The 13,480-nt window shown below is 45.5% G+C and overlaps 1 protein-coding gene across 1 annotated transcript in view; it reads right to left on the bottom strand.

The window, feature by feature from the left end:
• The window catches only part of lrfn1 (leucine rich repeat and fibronectin type III domain containing 1), a 30,771-nt gene extending 25,081 nt beyond the window's left edge, over positions 1 to 5,690 (bottom strand). The window contains exon 1 of the mRNA XM_062552845.1: positions 5,603 to 5,690. The gene's annotated coding sequence lies outside the window, so the exon portion shown is untranslated. The remainder of the gene's footprint in view (positions 1 to 5,602) is intronic.
• Positions 5,691 to 13,480: the final 7,790 nt, after the last annotated feature.

Genomic DNA, 13,480 nt, shown 5'->3' with positions numbered 1-13,480 from the left:
GAAGTAGAGTTCAGACTATGGCTATATTTCACATCTCTAAGCTCATGGCAAACCACCTCCCCCAAACAATCGTCTCAACCATCCCTGCACTTGTCCTTTCTCCTGCCAATTCTACTCCCCCCACAATCTGACTTGAAAGGCTTCCACAGCCCCAGAGCCAGTGCTATGCAACACCTACTGCCAAGAGTGACAGGATGACACACACACATGGACACACACACACACACACACACACACACACACACACACACACACACACGCACACACACACGCACAGGCACACAAACCCACACAGGCACACAAACACCCACATTTTCCAACCCCATCATCACCGCCAAGTTTACCCACTTTTTCACATGGCCGCATCACTGCACACACACTTGTGTGTCCAGCCAACCTCCAGCAGTGCACATCTGAGCTCATGCACCCCCTCTCAGCACGCTGCAGGGTGCTGCAAGCCAACATGAGTCACACACACACACACACACACACACACAAACACACTCGTTTTCGCCTAGCGCTACGCACAACCAGGAAATGGTGATCCTCCCTCTCATTAAAGGGGCTGGTAACTATGGAGACGGATTCCTAACAACCTTGTTGTGTGTTGAGCTACTCCGCACGAGCTGCCCACCCAATGTGCATCACAGTGGAGGGGATTATTTTCTCCCATTCACCTGAAGCTGAAATGGGGCTGATTCCTGTTGCTGGGTCACAGATTACGCATGAAGACGAGGTAGCGAGCGGCAAGTGTGACCCTCACGACCCGCCTGACAAAATGACAGCAACACTGGCAATGGTCAGTTGTCATGATGTTCGCTAATCATGTTGTTATTTCTACATTCAGGTATTACTACATGCAAAAAAACCCCACTATATACAGAAGTAGAAGCATACATTTTCGGTGTAAAAGCCTCCTCTGTCTGAGGAGCAGGGTCTACAGTACATGTGTCATTCCCCTCTGGTGGTTCTTCCCAGTGTGTAGTCGTTATAAACAGCTTTGTGTCATGTTGTATGTCATAAACTCCACAACAGACACGAGCACGAGGATGAAGTCAAATCCAGAGCCCAGTGCAGCGATCCCTCACTCCAACGCATCAAGCTGTCCTACTGAAAAAAAAAGCATCCATTTATTTATTTATTTCACTCCCCCCGCCACGCCACCCACCCACAAACGATTTTCGTCTGCTGAGAGGACCACAGGGTAACGTCTGAAGGGGTGTCGACTGGACTGAGATGAAACTTGGGAGGCCTCACAACACACAAATCTTCCTTGGCGTCCCCTGCCTGCTGGTACTGTGGAGATAAGCAGGGAGGCAACGGCAGCGGCAGCGGCGAGGAGAGGCCCTGCTGTCACCTGAAACAGCCGATAATCTGCTGAACCATCCACGGGACTAAAATCACTCAGCCTGACCGCTCTAAACCAAATTGATCCATTTTACACCAGATTAAGTCGCTTTCTGGCAAGGTGTTTGGTTTGTACCTGGAGAGGTCAGTTCTGGACAGGGTTTATCAACACTGTACAGGTGTTTACATACCTGTACTAGTCAGTAACTCAGTGGTGCTAATTTGACATGAATTTGGTGTATCAAAGGGTCAATTAGGCTCTGATATGTTGTTAGAGCTGCCCTTACTCAAAGTCATTTCCCTTCACCACAAATGCAATTTGGTCAAAGTCAATGGGTTTAGATTGATGATTTGAACAGGGATTACACATCACATGTCAAAACATTTGCGCTCAAATAAAACAAAAATGATTTCATCAAAGCCTGTGGTAATTCAGTCATGCAAGTTTGCAAATATAAACTTCAGTCGGCTAGAAAATGAACCCAGGAACAACAGAGATCAAAACAAACTCAGCACCAATGACAGAGTAGGATTCACTCTGCTGCAATCTAGATAATCCATCATTGAGACCTCGTTTAGTCTTCTTGACATTTCAGGATTAATCTGTCACCTGTCTATCTACTGGCAGACCTAAAACAGTCAATCCTATGGTAGAGATTCAGCTACCACAGTCCTTGATTAGTATAATTAAAAGAAGAAGAAAAAAACAACTTTTCATGGGAATTGGAGGAAAGAAATAAATATTGTTTGATCAATTAAGACAGCATGTTACAGTGATCTGGTTAAACAGAGTAGCTGTTTCAGGCGGTCTTGGCGATGAAACAAGAAAGCTTTTAAGCATCACATCAATCAAGCTCTTTCAGCATTCACACTCTCTTGCATACTAAAGGGCTCTGCCTAGCAACACTGGATACCTCACGCTCTTACCAAAGAGACGGGGGGATACAGAGCTGGTGAGAATGAAAAGGACCACAGGATGACAAATGCACAGCCTTGGAAATATACCTTTTCTGGAAGCGCTCGCCAAACAGCTGAACAGGCATCGCAGACAATAGGCTTTGACTTGTCTGGTGGCTATTTTAGTAGAAATGCATTAAAAAGGTGTCGGCACATTGGCAAGACAAACACACGGCATCCTTAGATGCTTGGCAGCGTTTTCTTCCTTTTTTTTATTGATTTCAATGCTGCCCGAAATATCTTAGTGTGTCAGAAAGGGGCACAGCCAAAGACGAAAGAGCTCCCTGTTTCCTGAGATACGAAGGACTCTCTTCACATGACACGTATGCCATGTTGTGAAATCATGAGGCACACAATTTCTACAGAACAGGGAGATGAAGAGACCAGCTAGTTACAGGGAAGAGGAAAGAAGGAGTGAGAGAGAGAGAGAGAGAGAGAGAGAGAGAGAGAGAGAGAGAGAGAGAGAGAGAGAAAGAGACGGGAGAAAAAGGAGGAGAGAAAAGGGCAGAGCAGCTAGCAAACTGTCACCAACCGGCTGACTAATTAGCATTGCTCCGTCGTCCTTGTAAAGAGATGGGCAGCATCCTGGAGAGGGAGAGGGAGGTGCCAGGCAGAGTTTGCCACCACAGCCAGGCAACAGAAACCAAACCGCCTCAGCAATGCAGTGGAACTGCCATCACCACATTCGCAGAAATGTCTGAAGAGGCTGTGATTAGAACGTTCCGGATTTTCTCCACTAATATTGCCCAGTTTGACTAGGTCTTTTCCAGACAAATTAGAACGCCAAGCAAATATATCTCGTGATTGTAATTTGTAAAAAAAAATCAAGGCTCTTGTCAATTAGCAGCCAACTGCTGGTACTTGAGCAGCTGTAAGTGCTTTTGGGCCAGATCTGGTCCTAGTCTGGTGCTGATCCGCCGACTCAAAACACAAGAGCAAGATTAGCCGGTTTCTCTCTCTCCCCTGGCCGCGGCTCTGATACCGTGTCGCTATGGCAGCTGTCCGCCCGCTGCCGGTAATGCCAACGGAGCGGCGGCAGCGGCGGGACGGCCCAGCCGATGCAGCCGCCGCTCCATCCCACCGGGACGGCCAGCCTGTCCCTCGGGACGACAGGGCAGCAGACGCTTGCGCTCACGTCTGATCTGCACTCGCTTAGAGAAATACAGAGATGAGCAGAAACGGAGAGCCAGAGGAGAGTGAGAGAGAGAGAGAGAGGGAGAGAGAGAGGGAGTGAGAGAGGGAGGGAGAGAGAGGGGGGGGGGGAGGGAGGGAGGAGGGAGAGAGAGGGAGGGAGAGGCGATGACAGAATAAGTTAGATAAAAGGAGGGAGTGAGGGGGTTGGGATTTTCAAAGAAAGAGTGAGAAAGAGAGAGAGAGAGAGAGAGAGAGAGAGAGAGAGAGAGAGATAGAGAGCGAGAGAGAGAGAGAGAGAGACCATGCAGGGGATGGGGAGTGAATTCGGAGAGACAGGCCGAGAGAAAGAAGCACGGAGAAGAAGAAGAGAGAGACAGATAGAATAGGGAGATGGAATCAAAGAAAAAGGGACAGGGAGCAAGCAAGAAAGGATGAGAAAGAGAAAATGACAAGGAGATAAAGAGGTAGAGACAGGAAGGGGAGGAGAGAGAAACGGAGAAGGTAGCGAGGGAGGGAGATAAAGAGACAGCAAGAGGGAGAGAGAGAGCGAGCGATGGGAGAGGAGAGCTGAGAGAACAGCGAGGGACAGAGAGAATAGGAATGAAGGTTTAAAGAGAGAGAGAGAGAGAGAGAGATAGAGAGACAGAGAGAGAGAGAGACTAGGGACTGTGTGGGTTAAAGAGAAGGGCTGGGAGACTCTGGAGAGGCAGTTGAAGTGCAAGAGGGACGGGCAGAGAGTAGGAGAAGGAGAACACAGAGGTAGGGCTAGAGAGAAGGAGAGAGAGAATACAGAGGTAGGGCTAGAGAGAAGGAGAGAGAGAGCGACAGAGTAGAAAGACCATGTTAGAGAGAGGAGGAGAGAGATTGGGCCTGACTGTGTCTCCACTGAGAACAAGGCAGAGACAGCGCTGCACTTCTTGACACAGTGTACAAAATATGAGGCTATGAGTAGAAACTGGTTTAGAAACATTGCTGAGGTCCTCCCCGAGTTTCTGCAGGCCTGCAGTGAGGACTGGCTTTCATGCCTCATCGGAGAAAATGGGGAATGCCTCCTATTCACTATACACAACATGTGACATGACAGTCGAGACAGACGATACCATTTGCATGACTTCTATATTTACACGTGTACTGCATGTGTGTTTTCTATAGTTAATATTCTGGCTTCCTTGATCGTTCTTCCTCCTCCATCTGAAGGGTCTTATGGATACAGCCAACCCCCATCCAAAATACGTTGGCAATACCGCAGAACATTATAACTGTGTCAGTAAAGGTTGTTTTGAAAACCCTTCCAGGTAGGACACTCTTGTGTTTCCTCGCATATCGGGCCTTCCACTTCTCTCTTCTCTCCTCGGCCTGGCCTTCTCTGATTGCAATTATATAGGTGCTTCTCATGCAGCGTTTATACAGTACGTCCTCCCTCGCTCCTCGGGCCTCGATCCTCACTGATCTACACAAAGAATGATGGGGTGGCAACAATGGGATAGTCTATCCCTTCTTCTATCTTTCTTTATGTAGATCAGTGAGGATCGAGGCCCGAGGAGCGAGGGAGGACGTTTAAACGTTGCATGAGAGGCACCTTAAACATGAGACATCCTCGATGACGTAAAGCTTTGAACAATTTCTGGGGCACGAGCTGAAGGACCGAGGACCAAGGAGAGAGGCCGTATGCAAATAGAGCTTTGAGATGAAGCCCAATATGAAAAATGAGACGTCGTGCTCACTGACGCATCGCTTTTAAGAGACGTCAACTACTGATGATGCGGCACATCACGTCTTAGGCTAGAATCAACAGACACGCAGATTGCAGATTTGCAAACAGAGAGCCAATTCTAGCAAAATGAGAGAAAGATGGGGAGAGGAGTACTAGGATGGGATGCATAGTAAGAGACAGAGAGACAGAGAAACACATACACTATGAAAAAGCCATTGGAGAGATGAGAGTTGCGAGGAGAGGAGAGAGAAAGAGGGGGTGCCTCTCTACTTCTCTCCTCGATCCTCCATGCTCGATCCAGGCTCATTCCAACTAATCCATAACTAACACTGGATAAACTATCCCATTGTTGCCACCCCATCATTCTTTGTGTAGATCAGGAAGGGAGGATGGATAAAAGACCAAATGAGAGGCACCCAGGGAGTAGAGGAAAGTTAAAAGGTCACTCACCAGAGAGCAAACTCAGGCTGTTGTCTCTCATCTCACAAGTACATCTCTGCTCACACTGCCACCCGCTGATATGGAGGGGACACACACCTAGAGGGCACATAAAAAAACACACAGGTGGGGTTTTACTAAAGTTACTCAATACAACACATACATTCCACTCGAGTCAAACTTGAGGTCTGATGACTCGACTACACCACTGGTGGATGAAAACAGGACACACACAAAAAAAAATGTTCAGAGGAACACAAAAAATCTTTGAGCGCTCACTATTTGGCATGGTGCCCACTCGCGTTTGGAGTTTGTGGGAATGTTTCTTAGTTATCTAATGCAGGTGTCCACTGGGTGGTTTGTATGTGAGGCTGTGAACACAATGCAATATCGGTTATATAAGCTTACAACACAGAAACATATTGCACCTAAACAGCCCCCGATATGTCTGTATACTCCACTAATGTAAATATTTAATGGTTTCATTGTAGGCAGCTAATGAACCCTGGGGAAAACTGTGAACTGGAACCATAAAATACATTTTACCATAAACAAAAAGAAACATATTACAATATTAGCCTTGAAGCCTTGCATGGGATAAAATCAAGGTTTATTTAACGTCTCAAAACACATAGCATTATTAATGAGTAAATCTATTGGATTTACTCATCTTCAGCTAGCAAATGCATTGGTTATTCAGAATATTCTAGAACAGTCTGAATGGGTATGAATTATGAGTGCTCAGCGCAGGAGAATGTCTGCACGACTCAAGGTCATGTGATCCAAGCGGCCGCTCTATCGGAATATTCCGAAAGTGATACAGGATGTGCGGAGACTCCAGTGGCAGGGAAGAGGCACGGAATACCATGGAGATTACCACTCCGCACTCGTACTCTCCGCCATCCGCCTGGGCCAGCCTCTCATGCATGAACACAATGTGGCTCCTCGCTCAAGTTCTACCATCACTGCCCTCAACCCCCTCGACACACACACACACACACACTCACACACACACACACACACACACACACACACACACACACACACACAGACACAGACACAAAAGCCTCTGTGTGTGTGTCTCCTGAGCTGAACATCAATTTGTAATTCAGAGAGGGATTCAAGGGAGTGTCACTCCACAACGATCCTGACACTGTACACTCCCTGCAGTATTTATAGGGAAGGATTGCTTTTCCCCCCTCTCTCCATCTCTCTCTCTCTCTCTCTCTCTCTCTCTCTCTCTCTCTCTCTCTCTCTCTCCCCTATCTCTCTGTCCCTCTTTCTTTCTCTAAAGGATAGCTTCACTTCCACTTTGCCTCTCTCTCTTAAAAGGTGTCAAGAGTGTTTGTCACTTTTTTCCGCCTTACTTGTTAAAGGCACTACAGAAATAACAAGAGAGTTCTAGCCCTTTGCCGTATAATACCATCGTTATTTCAGAGAGATAAAACAACTCGGTCAGAAAATAGGAAATTTACAAAGTTTTGTATTATGGCAAAACTCTTTTACAGGTTTTGACCCAAAACCATAGTGCTGATGATAAATATAGTTTGACTAGAAATAGCCCAAATCAAACACAGGGGTTGTGGCAGCTGACTTTGATTGGGTTAAGGCCCTTGAGAGCTCAAAGGCTCCATTTTGCCCAACGACTTTTACTTTTAAGCACAAACACACACACACACACACACACACACACACACACACACACACACACACACACACACACATACACACACACACACACACACACACACACACACACACACACACACACACACACACACACACACACACGCACACACACACACAGGCCGAAGAGGCCATATCCATTGAAACACTGAGAGGGAAAATAAATTGCACTATTGAACAATGTCTGTCAGGGTAATGAACAGCATCTACAGGGTCATGGCCAATTTAACAATGCAAACGTCATGGATACAGCACATGAGCTGCTAACTTAAGGGGACTCTCCCACCCAATTTAGATGTGCAAATGTACAAATGCTGACAATCTATAGTATCCATTAAATATTTCTTTAGGTTTCAATAAACAGAACATGAAAGGATGTTCATCATAGAGAGCAACACAGAACTAAGACTTGGGCCTGATGAGTCATTATAGCAACACAATGTCGTTATTTTATCTTACAATGCTGCTGCACTGACTTACTGTACAATATAATGAAACTGCAGTCTGACATTGCCTATGCGTGCCCGGAACGCCTGTTGCTGCTCTAGATGTAACGGTGTTGTCGCCAGTAAGAGACTGGCCCTTTTTGCCCGTTTCATACAAATTGGGTATCCGGTCTGTTAGAGGAGAAAGGGAATTCCTCCCTCCCGTTTCTTTGATATCCCCTCTGAACCTCTATTCTCAACGCAATTAGTAATACTGACAGGTCCAACAACCAATCAGGACACAACAAGATCCTTTGATTTGATTTGCCGGTTTTTATTTGCTTTCTTGCTGATGTAATAAATTGGATGCATGCACACACTCATCTATCATGAAAAGCGTTACCGAAAACTTCAATTGATAGTCCATTCAAACGTTCTGTCTCACTTGGTTAGCCCTGTCACGTTGGTGCATTTTCACCTTGTGGCAGCCATCCATGAAACCACCTGTCACAGACAGTATAATGCCCAGTAATATGAATAATAAGCGAATGCTTCTATCTGTTGCATCTCCAGTTTCAAATTACACATCCCTGTGTCTGTTTTGTTTTTGTAACCACATCCTCAAGTGGTGCCGTATAAATGTATCAGCATGCATGTAAGCCATTTTCAACAAAATACTGTTAAATTACTTTATCTAACAAATGTGATACAGCTGTCACTGAATGGCATATTTTGTGGCTATGGTCAATGAAAATAAGTTGTTTACCAGTAACAGTCACACCTTGACAGAAGAAAAAAAAAATCCTCCTATCTGCTTATATTCAATTAACCTCACAAAGCAGGAGCCGTCAGTCAGTGGCTCATTCTTATTCCATATGAATCTGTACAGAGAGCAACTAGGATGCGATCATAAATCCCTTTATCCATCTCCGTACAGTACAAAGCATATGGTGGTGTTGCTGCATCCCACATGAGCCCTTTTGACGTCAGAGCCAGAGATTATGTCACGGCACCCTTAGCCAGTTAGGAATTTAAATACATTCCTGCGCATCGGGAGAACGTTATCAAGCTAATCCCCGAACGTTGTCTTGATGTAAGCAACTTTGAGATATAGAAACATACCCTGACAATGTCATCCTCTTGTGACCAAGCTCTGCCTTACAACGCCTAATGCACAACGCGGGAGAGAGAGAGAGAGAGAGAGAGAGAGAGAGAGAGAGAGAGAGAGAGAGAGAGAGAGAGAGAGAGAGAGAGAGAGAGAGTCGACGGTGGGCTTGGGAATGAGCGAATCCTCCGACTCCCGACTCTGTCTCCCTCCAGTCCCTTGCTTATCGGGTCCTCAGCTGTCAGCCGTCCCCTTGTCAGATCCCCTCACAATCCCTCGCCCGGGCCGACGCTTCAAAGAGACGAACAGCAGCCCGCCAGAATCCATGCCACTCTCCTGACCCCGGCAGTGTTAGACTTCAGTCATTATGGGGATTCTTTCTGCTCCAGACCAGAGGAACGCGCAGGGAAGGGTTGGCAGGGGAGAGGTGGTGATGGGTTGGGGAGAAGAGGTACACGCAGAGACAGGACTAGTCCTGGTTCCTCCGGTAACACACGAGAGGGTTGACACAAATGCGAGGCTCTCCCTATAGCTGGATCAAAATCCCTAAGCGTTCTTCAGAATGTGGTTAATCCAGTAAAAAAGGAAAAACCTCAGAGCTGTCTTTGCAGAGGTTGATTTGCCTTCCTGATTAGAGATCAAAAAGTTCTTTGCTACAAACATTCATTTGCCTATCCAGGGTAAAAAGAAAGTTAACTATCCTGTCATAAGAAAAAAAGTTTATCTTGCAGACAGCTTTTACAATTTATATCGCATATACTGATCTCCATAAGATCTGATACCATTTAGGATCAGTCTCTAAACACACTTGTATTTATCAGACAGCCTTCCGTATCATCGCCTGTATGAAGTGCATTTGGGCCACAACAGGCCCTAGGACTTTGTTTACAAACAATAAATTTGATAGCAGAGCCTATTAGTGTTTTTTTGTCTGCCTCTGGAGCATACAGTAGGACTTTCGTTCTTAAATGCCTAGCTGAGTTTGCTACTCCTGCGTGTATTAGTGCATTGTGCAGTATGTTTTTGCCCATAAACAGTGTCTTTGAAAGTAAGCCCTCGAACGGACACTTACCCACTCACGCACAGTCACCTCACCTGTGTAGGCTGACACCTCTGTTGCAAGGAGTTTGATGTTCTCAGCGACACAGGGGAGGTAAAGAAACACAAAATGACTCCGAGACAGTCTTTTTACAAACCCCTAATGAAAGGTTAGGGTTTTGACTTATATGAAGTTCTGTACAAAGAAAAATATAAATATAATGAGATGTCCAGAGTCCGAAGGCGAAGAGAAGAGAATGTTGAAGGGGTCGCTCCCTTTTTATATTTTTTTGAGCGGGCTGAACAAGCCCAGGCCTGTTCTCATCTTCTCTTCCCATGAGCTAATGGTTCTCTTTTTGTCCTCCTCTTGTCTGTTTGACCGTTTGTTGACCTTTTGCTGGCCTACAGCCTTTTACTGTTGGTACATCACGTTCCAATCACATCTCAACACAAAACATCTCATATCTAAGCAAACACACTTTAGATTTGATAAGCAAAGCGATGTTATGCAAATCTCTATGTCTAAGCAAAATCAAATACTTTTTTAGTCTAAGTTGTTTCACAATGGTTATCTTATCATTGCAGCATTCACACGTTCTTATTTGTTTTGGAGTAAGCTGGATTTAAGCAGTTATATGACTAAAAGTCTTTTAATGGTAAGCTATATAATATTTTCCACGTTTTCGCTTTTTTTAAACTTCATGCTTCTTCCCTTGTCAGATCCCCTCACAATCCCTCGCCCGGGCCGACGCTTCAAAGAGACGAACAGCAGCCCGCCAGCGTCCATGCCACTCCCCCGACCCTGGCAGTGTTAGACTTCCAGTCATTATGGGGATTCTTTCTGCTCCAGACCAGAGGAACGCACAGGGAAGGGTTGGCAGGGGGTGTGTGTGGGGGGGTGGTGGTGATGGGTTGGGGAGATGCTTTACACACAGAGACAGGCCTTGTCCTGGTTCTTTCCTTTTTATCCGCCCACACAGTCTGGGTCAGAGAGTTACTGCTGCGTCCATCTATCATGCACGCGGAAAAAGAATGGCGGCATTTTTTATCTGCTTCTCTCCCAGAGACGGGCTGAGATAGCGTTCAGTTCCACTCCGCTCAGTGCGTCTTGTGTGCTTCACAGTCGTGTTTTCTTTAAACCAGCTGCATTGGATGGATGAAAATAACTCCATGCTAATTAAATCCCTGCGTCTGGCATCTCGTGGGACGTTTAGGAAAGCAGACACATTTGAATTCTGTCTGATGAACTTCTGTTTTCAGGATTTATGCCATAGCGACGCTACTCACAGGCATTCCACTGCTTACACAGACTGGACTTTGTCAAACATGTACACATGTCTAGCCTGTATAAAGACGACACAGAGAGACACACACATACTGCATGAGGCTGTGTTTGACTTTACACATGAATCACACAGACAGATGCATGCACCTTTCCCTTACACTCTGATGGTTTCTGCCTTTGTTGTTTGTGGAGCTCAGGATTGCAAGGATCCTTTGACTGAGATAACACCCAGCGAGAGGGGGAAAAAAAAGACAGCCTTGTTTGTGCACCTCATTCCGCACAGAAAACATTCGTTGGCAGATAAAACCTACGGCAAATAGACATCTGATTAATAAGCACGACGCGCGGAAGGAAGGAAGGAAGGACAAGGAGGCTGGAGACGGCAGGAAGTGTCCCATCTGTATTAGCCAGACAGGTCCTTAAGCTTGCCATCGGATAGACTTAGCCCCAAGTCTAATAAGGCTCGAGGACAAAATGGGAAATCAATACCCAAGTGAGCCATAATGTGTATTAATCACCAGATCTAATTATTTCTTCAGCGCCGCACAGGGCAGAGGTCCTAGTAGAGATGTCATATTTTAGCAGGTGTCTGCTGTGACCGTGCACTACCCCCCAGACTCCCCTACCCCCCCCCCCAGAACCCCCCCACCCCCCTTTGTGCCGTCGTGGAGGGAGAGAAAGCACACGATAGAATAAAATAGAGATGAGCCATAAACTGTCTGTGGCTGTAATAAGCTCGTGAAAAGGACACTCTCAAAGTCATTATGACTCAGCCGCCCAAACGAATGGGGCATTCGGTCAGCGAACAATGACACCTCCAGACGGACGCGGAGCTTGGACACCCCGGGTTTATTCATTCCACCAAAAACACTATTATGCTCTCCTGAGTATAGCTCCTATTACTCTGGATAGCTCTATCACACCCTCCGTCATCCTTCTGTGCGCACTCTATGAAACAAAATGGCCAAGCATGTAGGACTCCATTACAAATTTCTCCCCCCGAATGACGTCTACAGGTTGATGGGATCCCATTTTCGTCAGTAATGTGGTGACCTCCACAGAGAGCGTGGTGCAATTTGCAAATAAAGGCCATGCAAAATTAATGCTATCAATTTCTGACGACTTTAATAGAATGTCACTTGAACAAGAGTTTGTAGCAAGCAATCGCAGACTAATTTCCTCCAGAGACTTGCCTGCTACTGGAATGCATGTCGAAGCCATTAATAGATTAGGGGCCAGCTACACGGTGACTGCCTGCCCTGAGCAACGAAACACAGCAATAAAACACAGTCTATGCCCTGAAGTACAGTAGCCACTAATAAGACATCCCTTGGGTTATACAGCAGTTATATACCATGTAAACTCATTAGAAGTAGTAGATTCACTGATCAATCGATTGATTAATGAATTGATTGATGGATCGATTGATTGACCGTATCCCTTATTATCAATCTGTTGACTGATCTCCTATAGATACCTGATTAACAGAAACAGATGCACGACATAATTTCCTTTAGTCACGAAAGTTATCCTCTGGGCAAGATCCAGATTCAGAAGCTTCCCATTTGGACAGCGACACATGCTCATCTTTCCAAATTAAAATCAAGCTTCATTTTTTTTTTCTTGTTGGGACAAATTGCAAAAGAGGATTAGCATGCACATTTGCCTAATTCCCGAAAGACGTCTTTGTAATTTTCCCCAGATTATGTTTGTAATCTTCCCACGGGCACATCTGAGGCTGTAAGTGGCTGTGTTAATGTGGCTTTTGTAATATATAGTCTTTGGCATATGTTCGGTGCTTGGCAGACGAAAGAGTTCACAGAGGGGAGAGATGGTAATGTGCCCCAATGCCATTACAACTTGTCACGGGCCACAAGTTAAGTAATGATGGAGCATTATCAAACGGCCGTCATTGTTCTGTATCATTACAAATTGGTCATGAAATAGAACCGTTTAATTGGAATCTCTAGTCATGATGAACATCATGCCCAATTGATACCTAAAACTTAGCCTACGTTTCATTTTTATTTTTATTATTCTATTGCCATTCATGCATACCAACTAAATTAAAGTATCACAAAGAAAAAGGTATATGTATAAACCAAATTGATTTGATAAAAGAATGCTAAAAAAAATCAGTATAATACTTATGTTTTAAATGTTTTTTAAATGTTCTTTTTTCTGCATCACCAAGCCCACACATGCATCTATATGCTTACTTTCCTTTAAATTCGTGTTATATTTCAGCAACTGCAGCTAAGGGAGGGAGCAGTGACACAATCCGGTCGTGACCCCAGGTCTCCAGGGTGCTAACCCTGCAGCTTGACTGCAACGGCAAAAAGAGACAGGCC

Source organism: Sardina pilchardus, chromosome 13, assembly GCF_963854185.1.
Source record: "Sardina pilchardus chromosome 13, fSarPil1.1, whole genome shotgun sequence".
In the NCBI taxonomy this organism is placed as follows: Eukaryota; Metazoa; Chordata; class Actinopteri; order Clupeiformes; family Clupeidae; genus Sardina; species Sardina pilchardus.
Note: the sequence above shows the minus strand (reverse complement) of the source record. Positions and strands in the feature narration are given on the sequence as shown.